Raw genomic sequence first — 8060 nt, 5'->3', positions numbered from 1 at the left:
TGAAGAAGGGTCTAGGCCTGAAATGTCAGCCTTCCTGCTTCTCTGATGCTGCTTGGCCTGCTGCGTTCATCCAGCTCTACACCTTGTTATCTCCGATTATGATCATTGTAGGTCAATAAACTCAACTGCAGAACATTAAATCATGAGATCCCCAGGTCAGTATCTGAGATCCCAAATACTTTCAGCAGTATCATAAATGAATTTCCTCCTTCATTAGGCCAGAAATGGGGCTATTGGCTGATGATTGAATTGTGTTCAGTACCATCTGCAATTATTCTGTTAATTAAACAGTCCATGCCCAAATGCAGAAAGATCTGAACAAAACTTTAGCAAAGGTTGATAAGTAACATTTTTATTAGACAAAGGTACGACAATAATCATTTGTAATAAGAAAGTGCAGAATCATCTCTCACTAACATCCACTGACAATCATTGCTCTCCTTATTACCTGCATACTAGCTTTCTCCAATTCATGCACAAGGACACCTACAACCATCTGCACTGGAGCATTTTGAAGTTTCTCTCCATTTCAAAAAAAGTTGCCTTTTTATTATTCCAACCAACATGGATAACCTCACATTTATCCCCGCTGAATTCCATTTACCAAAATTTTGGCCCATTCACTAAATCTATCCATAACCATTTTTAAATTTCTTATTTCTTTATCGCAACCAACTTTCCCATTTATTTTAGTGTCAGCTGCAAATTTGGCTACAGTACGCATCCACTTCATTAACATAAATTGTAATTAATTGGAGCCTGAGGACCAAACCCTGTGGCACCCCACTAGTTATAGTTTGTCAATCTGAAAAAGACCTATTTATCCCACTCTATGCTTTCAATTGATTGGCCAAACTTTCTCCCAAGCTCATATATTATCCCTAACCCATGTGATCTTACCTTGCATATTAGCCTTTTATGTGGCACCTTATCAAATGCTTTCTAAAACTTCAGATATTCTACATCTACAGGATCCCTATTATCCACCTTGTTTGTTACATATTTGAAGAACTCTAACAAATCAGTCAAATATGATTTATTCTTCATAAAACTATGCTGACTCTGATGGATTGCGCTTTGACTTTGCAAATGTTATTTTCACATTCTACTCCACACCAGAAAATTCATCACAAAATTGTTACAGTGCAGGTCAATAAACTCATCATGTCTGCATCAGCTCTCCAAATTAGCATTTCACTTCATTTCCTCTCCACCTTCTCCGTGATGATGCATATTATTCCTTTTCAAATAACAGATTAACTCCCTTTTAACTGTCTCAACTGAACATGCTTTCACCACACTTTCACGCAGTATTTTCCATCATCTAATCACTTACTGCATGATAAAACTTTACCTCACATCACTTCTGCCTCTACTGTCCAGATCACCAATGATTTTTAATACTTTAACTGGACCTCCTTCAGCCTTCTCGTCAATAAAAACATTCCCAACTTCTGCAAGCAACTTCAAAACTGGAGGGCCTCAACCCTTCTCAAACTATTCTCAAAAATCACTTCTGCAGACTTCACATCCCTCCCAAAGAATCTAGAACTGGATGCAATACACCAGCTAAGTCTGAACTAGTGTCTTAAACAAGTTCAACATAATTTTCTTGCACTTGAAGGCTATGCCCCAATTAGTAAAGCCTAGGATACTATATACATCATTAACTGTTAACATTTCCTCCCAACTCCAATGGCATTGGCACATATACACCCAGATTGCTCTGGATCTACAGCCCCTTTAGAATTGAGTCCTTTATTTAGATTGTCTCCCAATACTTTTCCTACAGAAAATAATCATCTCACATTTCTCTGCATTGAACTTCATCTGCCAGCTGTCTGCCCATTCCACCAAGCTGCCCATGACCACATGAAATTCTACACAATCTTCCTGACACGTCATAAAGCTGCCAAGATTTGGATCATCCATAAACTTTGTAACTGCAACCTGTACACCAAGGTCTAAGCCATTATTATATATCAGGAAAAACAAGGGACGAACATAGACCTCTGTGGAACACCACTTTAAAATTTCTTTCGGCCTAAAGAAGATCCATTGATCGTTACCCACTGGACTCTGTTTCTGTCAGTCAATTCTATGTCCATCTTTCTACTGTCACTCTTTCTTCTATATGAGCTACATCTTTTCTCATGTGCCTACTGTGCTGTACTATATCAAATGTCTTTTGCAAGTCCAAATACATCAACGACTGGTTTTCTTGCCTTATATTTTTTGACTTTGATTCCACATTCATAACTATTATTATCCAATTTCGCAACCTAATTATTGTACTCAATTTTTGCTTCCTTGTTTGAAACATAAAACATAACCTTTAATTGATAGAGTAAAATAATAAAGGAATGTACTGTCAACCATGTTACATTAATTAGAACAAAGTATAACATTAAGATGAATTTTTAAGTTGCATTTTGTGTGTTAACAGAAGTGAAAGAGTCTAGTTTCACTTTCAGATTCTTTTCTTGGTGAATAAAGTGTGGAAATTTGTTTTGTTTCCTTACCAATGCTGTTTTACACCCTTGAAGTGAGAGGCTGGGGTTTTATTGCTTAGCATAATCTGCTTCATGTGTTTTTTTTCTGGTTAACGAGTGTTTTATTGTTTGTGCTAAAAGTACATTTTCAGCCTCTTGTGAATGTGCTCAATAACTGACCTCCATGGTTGAGGAAAAAAAACTTATGATTTTAAAAGCCAGATTTCATTTGGTGATAAAACCTTTCGAGTACCAACATCAGCTGGGATCATAGCAATATAGTGGTAATAATATCTGAATTAACTTGCAATTTAAAAGTGCAACGAACAGTATGGACTGAGTGAGCATTTTCCACAACTTCTAAAGTATTTGACAATGACTTGACTTCTGCGTTCTGTATAAGTCCTTTTTGTATTCTCATTGCATATATTTAGCAGTTTTCAAAACATATATATCTGTGGGAAATGAACAAATAACGACCACTTTTGTTTGGACAGAGGAATAAAATGGGGGAAGAGTCTGCTTTTAATGGAAAAAAAACTAAGAAGATTTTTAAAGTTTTAAAACAAGTTACTGATTATTACAGCACTGAGGAAGAATTCTAGACAATTCAGTAAAGCTTGTGTGTTGAGAACAATTGTGCCCAGAAATAGTCTTTTGTTTGGCTTTTCCATCCAGACGAGTTGTTGGGTGTTCGGGGTTATCATCATTGTTATGACTATTTGACTGGCTCCTCAGCAGGTGACTACAGCCTTGTATATGGACAATAAAGAGAAACATCAAGTCTATGAAAATTCAGCATCCATCTCAGTCTCTCCTTCCCATTTGGAAAAGTAAAAGAAAATACCTAGTTGATAGGTACTTGCCTAGATGTTTCTTTGTAATTTGTGCTCTTTCCAAGTTCCATGTTGAAAGGGAAAATAAGAATAAAAACACTTTCAGAGGTACTGAACGGATAAATCAACTAGTGAATAAAATACTGAGAATCTGTGCATCCATAATCGTTTATCATCAGCAAAGAGTCAGAACAAATCAAAAGGACTTAAAAGAAAATGACTCACTGAAGTCTGTGATATGGACGAGTAGCAGAACTGTGTTTTTCTGACATTTTCCTTCCTTACCTACAATGTTTCTGTCTTGTCTCTTTGTGTGACTGTATATTTATGAGCATTTTAAGAAAGCACTAGAACTTAAATTCTAAAATCATAAATTACAAAATCATCATTTTTTTGCAGTTGGTTAAAAACAGTTTGATTATATGTGCATAATCTTTTAAACTGAATTGGACAGTCAGGCTAAATTTGGCAATTCAGTGTTCTAATCGAGTTTTCACATTTGTGATGACTTTGAGAATAGTGGAGGTGATTTCTAGTGCATGACTGACCCCAGTCAGTCATGATACTGAGCTTAAAATAAGTTTGGTTAGCATTGGTAGAATTTGATCATTAACTTTAATTTCCATCTTATCAGATTTTCTTGCATTTTAGATTATATGTATAAGTAACATGTTAGTAGCAAAAGTCAAATGAAGCAGAAAATATATTATGGTCTATTGTGAAGAATTTCCTTTAAGCAAAGAAAGCCAATAATTGCAGCATGTAATTTTAAAGAAGAAATATAATGAATCTCAAATGACAAGTCATAATGTTATAGGTCTAGGAATTCTGAAGTAGACATATGTCATCTTCAGAAGGCTCTTCTGATGCAGTGGTAGTTTGGCTACCGCTGGATCAAACGGTTTATGTTCAAGTCCTACCTGCTCCAGAGATGTGAAATCACAGGTTGATTATAAAATATGTAAGTATATTATGTTTAAATTAAATGTGTTGCCAATATAACTAAGTGGGGATCATGAAAATCAGATCATTTTGTAGAATGAATCAAGTGCTCATGAAATTTGAAAATATTTTACTTGTGCTTAATAATTTATGTAGTTGGTTAATTTTCCTTACACTAAAATTATGCCTGTTGTGTGAGAATTATGTAATCTTTCTTCCAGATTGTATTAATTACGTTGCTATGAATGGTTCGTGTTATTCTGTCGAACACATTTACCACTCAACCCTCTTCTCTTCAGGATACTTTCTTCCCGCTCGGGACTAGCTTATGCTTATCTGTGAGACTTTATACATTATTGGTCAGACTTCCTCCATCAGTCTCGTCGTCCTTGAACATTATGGCAGGTTCAGCGTAGCATGACAGCTTCATCAACATCAGGCCTCTCTCACTACATAACCAAACCCTTTCTGAACAATGTACTCATGCTGGAACTAGGTCAAGTATTTTACTTTTTAAAATGAAAAATATGCTTATAAATCCAGAAATAGAAAATCTTTTATACAATAGAGTAAGTATTGTGCTAATTTGCGCTGAAGATCACCTTACGTAACATCGCACTGATAACTGCTCCTTGGACCTGTTTGCTTTGAAGATTAATATCACTGATTTATTATCTGGCTTTTACTAGTAAGCTGGACTGTGAATTTCTGCTTCGGGAAAATTCAGAAAACCAGGTGCAAATTGCACTTATATTTGCCTTCGATAGGCTACCTTTCTGGTTTCAGTTAAAAATTCATTATTCAATTCACAAATTTATCGTGTACCGCCGACCACTGTAATTTGTGCAATACAGCATAATCGCTCTGTTGTTCTGAAAATAAAACTGATTTGAGTGGTAAACTAGTATATTTTTATTACTACAAGTGATGATCAACAAAACATTTTTACTAAGTGTGAGGTTCTCCGTCAGTAACTAGCCTGATTTTAGATAATTAATAATAACTTTAAAGAAAACTATTTAATCTTTGATGTACTTTCCATAATTTTTTGATATACTTTAGTTAGTCTTTACCAGATTAGACAGTTTTAAGTACATAGCGCTTTGCAAAATGTGCCTATTAATGCCTCCAGGCTTTAACAAAATCAATTTTATGAATCTTTTCCAAAAGCTGCAGTTGGAAACTGACAATCCTCATAATTTAGATATGGGGGTGTGGCCATGTCTGTGGGCGGGGTCAACTTCAGGCGAAATGATTTTTAAACCAACATAGATCGTGGAAAACTGATGTACTTCTGATCTCACTTACATTTAAAATTTCTCCATCTTTTGGGCAAAACACCGGATTGCATTGATGAAACCAGCACAACATATTTGCAGGAAAGGAACGCACTTTTTTTTTGTTTTCCTAAACATTTCCATTTGTGAAAATAACCTCGACCTAATCAAAAGGAATAAAAGATGCAAAATTATCTATTGAATTATTCAATAGGCCGTCATCACGATTGTCTCTTTATAAATGTCTGATGGCATTCAAATGTCTTTGTTGTCATTCTTTACCCAGCTTTATTGGTAGCCCTAACCACTGAATATTCAGAATAATGGCCTGTTCAAAAGCATGGTCACCCCCATTCCAAAATGAAAAGACTCAAATTTAACACTGGTTTGTATGAAGCCTGCCCATGCGTGTTATGTGAGCTAGTTTTGCTAGAATTTTCTTGCTGCATCTCTCATTCTGGATGACGATAGCATATAAAATGTGATGGTTTCAACATTAAACAATATACATGCTCGCTTAGCACAAAAAAAGACGGAGCGATCAGACACCATCTACCATTCCCAGTGTGAAAAGGAACATTACCCAAGCTGCTAATTTCCTAAAATGAGAAAGGAATGGTCCCACTGGATCCCAACTTTATACATTTACATTTCTGTATACCTTTCGGGCAACACATTGCCTTGTTCAAACAAAACACATCCATTACTAGTTTCACAGGGAGGCGTATAAAATTGACCGAATTGCTCTAGAAGGATACAATAATATTCGACATACCTACTGTAAATCGACAAAGGCTCACCACAGAAAAATAGAAAATAACTCCGATATGGATGTTTCCTCGTCCTATATTTGTCCTGATCCCTGACGACCGCGACTTAGATAAACAACCAATGTTGTTACTTCTAAGCTTCTTGAATGACCATGTTAATTCACTTTACTCGTGAAACAGGAGAATCTTAATATTGCCGCAAATCAATGGGCCGAATGGCCTAACTCTGCTCCTTTATCTTATGGCCTGATGGTCTTAAAATCGTGCAAAAGCGAAGGCAATGTTAGCATTTTACTGAAAATGCACACCACCACAGTCAGACAACCATAACAGAGATGGCGATTAGCAGCAACAAAATTCAATCATCCACCTACAAACTGAGGGAAACATCTACCATATTTGAGGGAACTGAATGTGACAGTGGCGCTGAAAAGAAAACAGGGCGCTATTTCACTACCTTGACAACCTGACATCAAAGGCGTGCCGACCCTGACCTTTTTTTTCTTTATATTGTTTTTGCCAACATAGTCATCTAAATGATCGGGTAAAACGTACAAGCAGTGGCAGCTCATTCAAGCTAACCGAGCGGCCATCGAACATAATCGCTGCATCACTGCTCAGAGCCACAGGAATGGACTGGAAGTTGCCAGCCTGGCTCACCCCACTGGTGCATAACATGTTTACCCTGCCCTGGTACAAAGCGCCTGCCCCGCCGAGCTACAGAGACACGGGGTGGTCACCGGGATTCACAACACAATATTGATCAATCTGCGGCACCGTTCCGCGACTGGACAACGTCAAAATCCTTCGTGAATACTCCGTCCATTTGCATTCTATCAAAAAAGAGAGGTTTTTTTCCCCATTTTTTTCCTCTGGCTTTCCTTACAGTTTGTGAAGCAACGTATGTCGAACAGGGCGTCGGTCAGCGCTGGCTGTTCAGAAAAGGGGGCCAGCAGACTGCAGCTGTCGCCATGTTTGATGGCTTCCCCATTTCAATCGCACCGTCTCGCTGCAAGGTCTCCGCCCAGTTTTAACCCAGCATCGGCTCAGCACCTTCCCCATCGCAGCACCCGCCTCGAATCACCTACCATCACCCCAAAAACCCTCATCATCACCACCACCATTCAGACACACACTCCCCAAAATACTAACACAACCATCCCCTCCAGAACTCCCACAACCAAACCTTCGTCCCTAATAACTTAAAAGCTGATTTACGTCCGCCTGATATTACACTGGAACATTCCAGGTACATAATTTTGGTAATGAAATTATTCAAATACATTCGTGTGCATGACGCCATTTGGTGAAAATCTGAGCTATTTGTTTTTTAACTTTTGATGTAATTTTGAATATGTCATGACCAAGTACAGTACCATATTAATTAATATCCTATCCTCTTTAATGCGGCATGTCTGCTAAACTACATAAATTTAAACTGTTAAATCTAACTCAAATTCTATTTAGCATTTTGTACAAGTTAATATTCGAAATTGTTTCTTATACTGTCTATCGTGGCGTTAAAAGTAGTTATTGTTCATTTACCTTATTTAGCTAGGTCGATTGTTGTTTCCCACAGCTCTGCAGAAAAGTTGTTCAAGTTTACAAAATCAAAAGGATAAGAATAAAGTGTGTTTGTTTAAATAAACTGTGAAATGTATCCCTTTCAGCAAATGGTTGATACTAACTGCTTAACTCATTAAAAGTATACAATTTTTTGTCTCAGTATTTTCACTTTCTTAA

General features: G+C 36.9%; 1 protein-coding gene across 1 annotated transcript in view; it reads right to left on the bottom strand.

Moving 5' to 3' along the window:
- scn1laa (sodium channel, voltage-gated, type I-like, alpha) overlaps positions 1-7273 on the bottom strand; it is a 121151-nt gene extending 113878 nt beyond the window's left edge. The window contains exon 1 of the mRNA XM_048599030.1: positions 7204-7273. The gene's annotated coding sequence lies outside the window, so the exon portion shown is untranslated. The remainder of the gene's footprint in view (positions 1-7203) is intronic.
- Between the last annotated feature and the right edge of the window lie 787 nt (positions 7274-8060).

Source organism: Rhincodon typus, chromosome 7 (genome assembly GCF_021869965.1).
Source record: "Rhincodon typus isolate 14 chromosome 7, sRhiTyp1.1, whole genome shotgun sequence".
Classification (NCBI taxonomy): domain Eukaryota; kingdom Metazoa; phylum Chordata; class Chondrichthyes; order Orectolobiformes; family Rhincodontidae; genus Rhincodon; species Rhincodon typus.
This window is presented reverse-complemented; position numbering and strand designations above follow the sequence as displayed.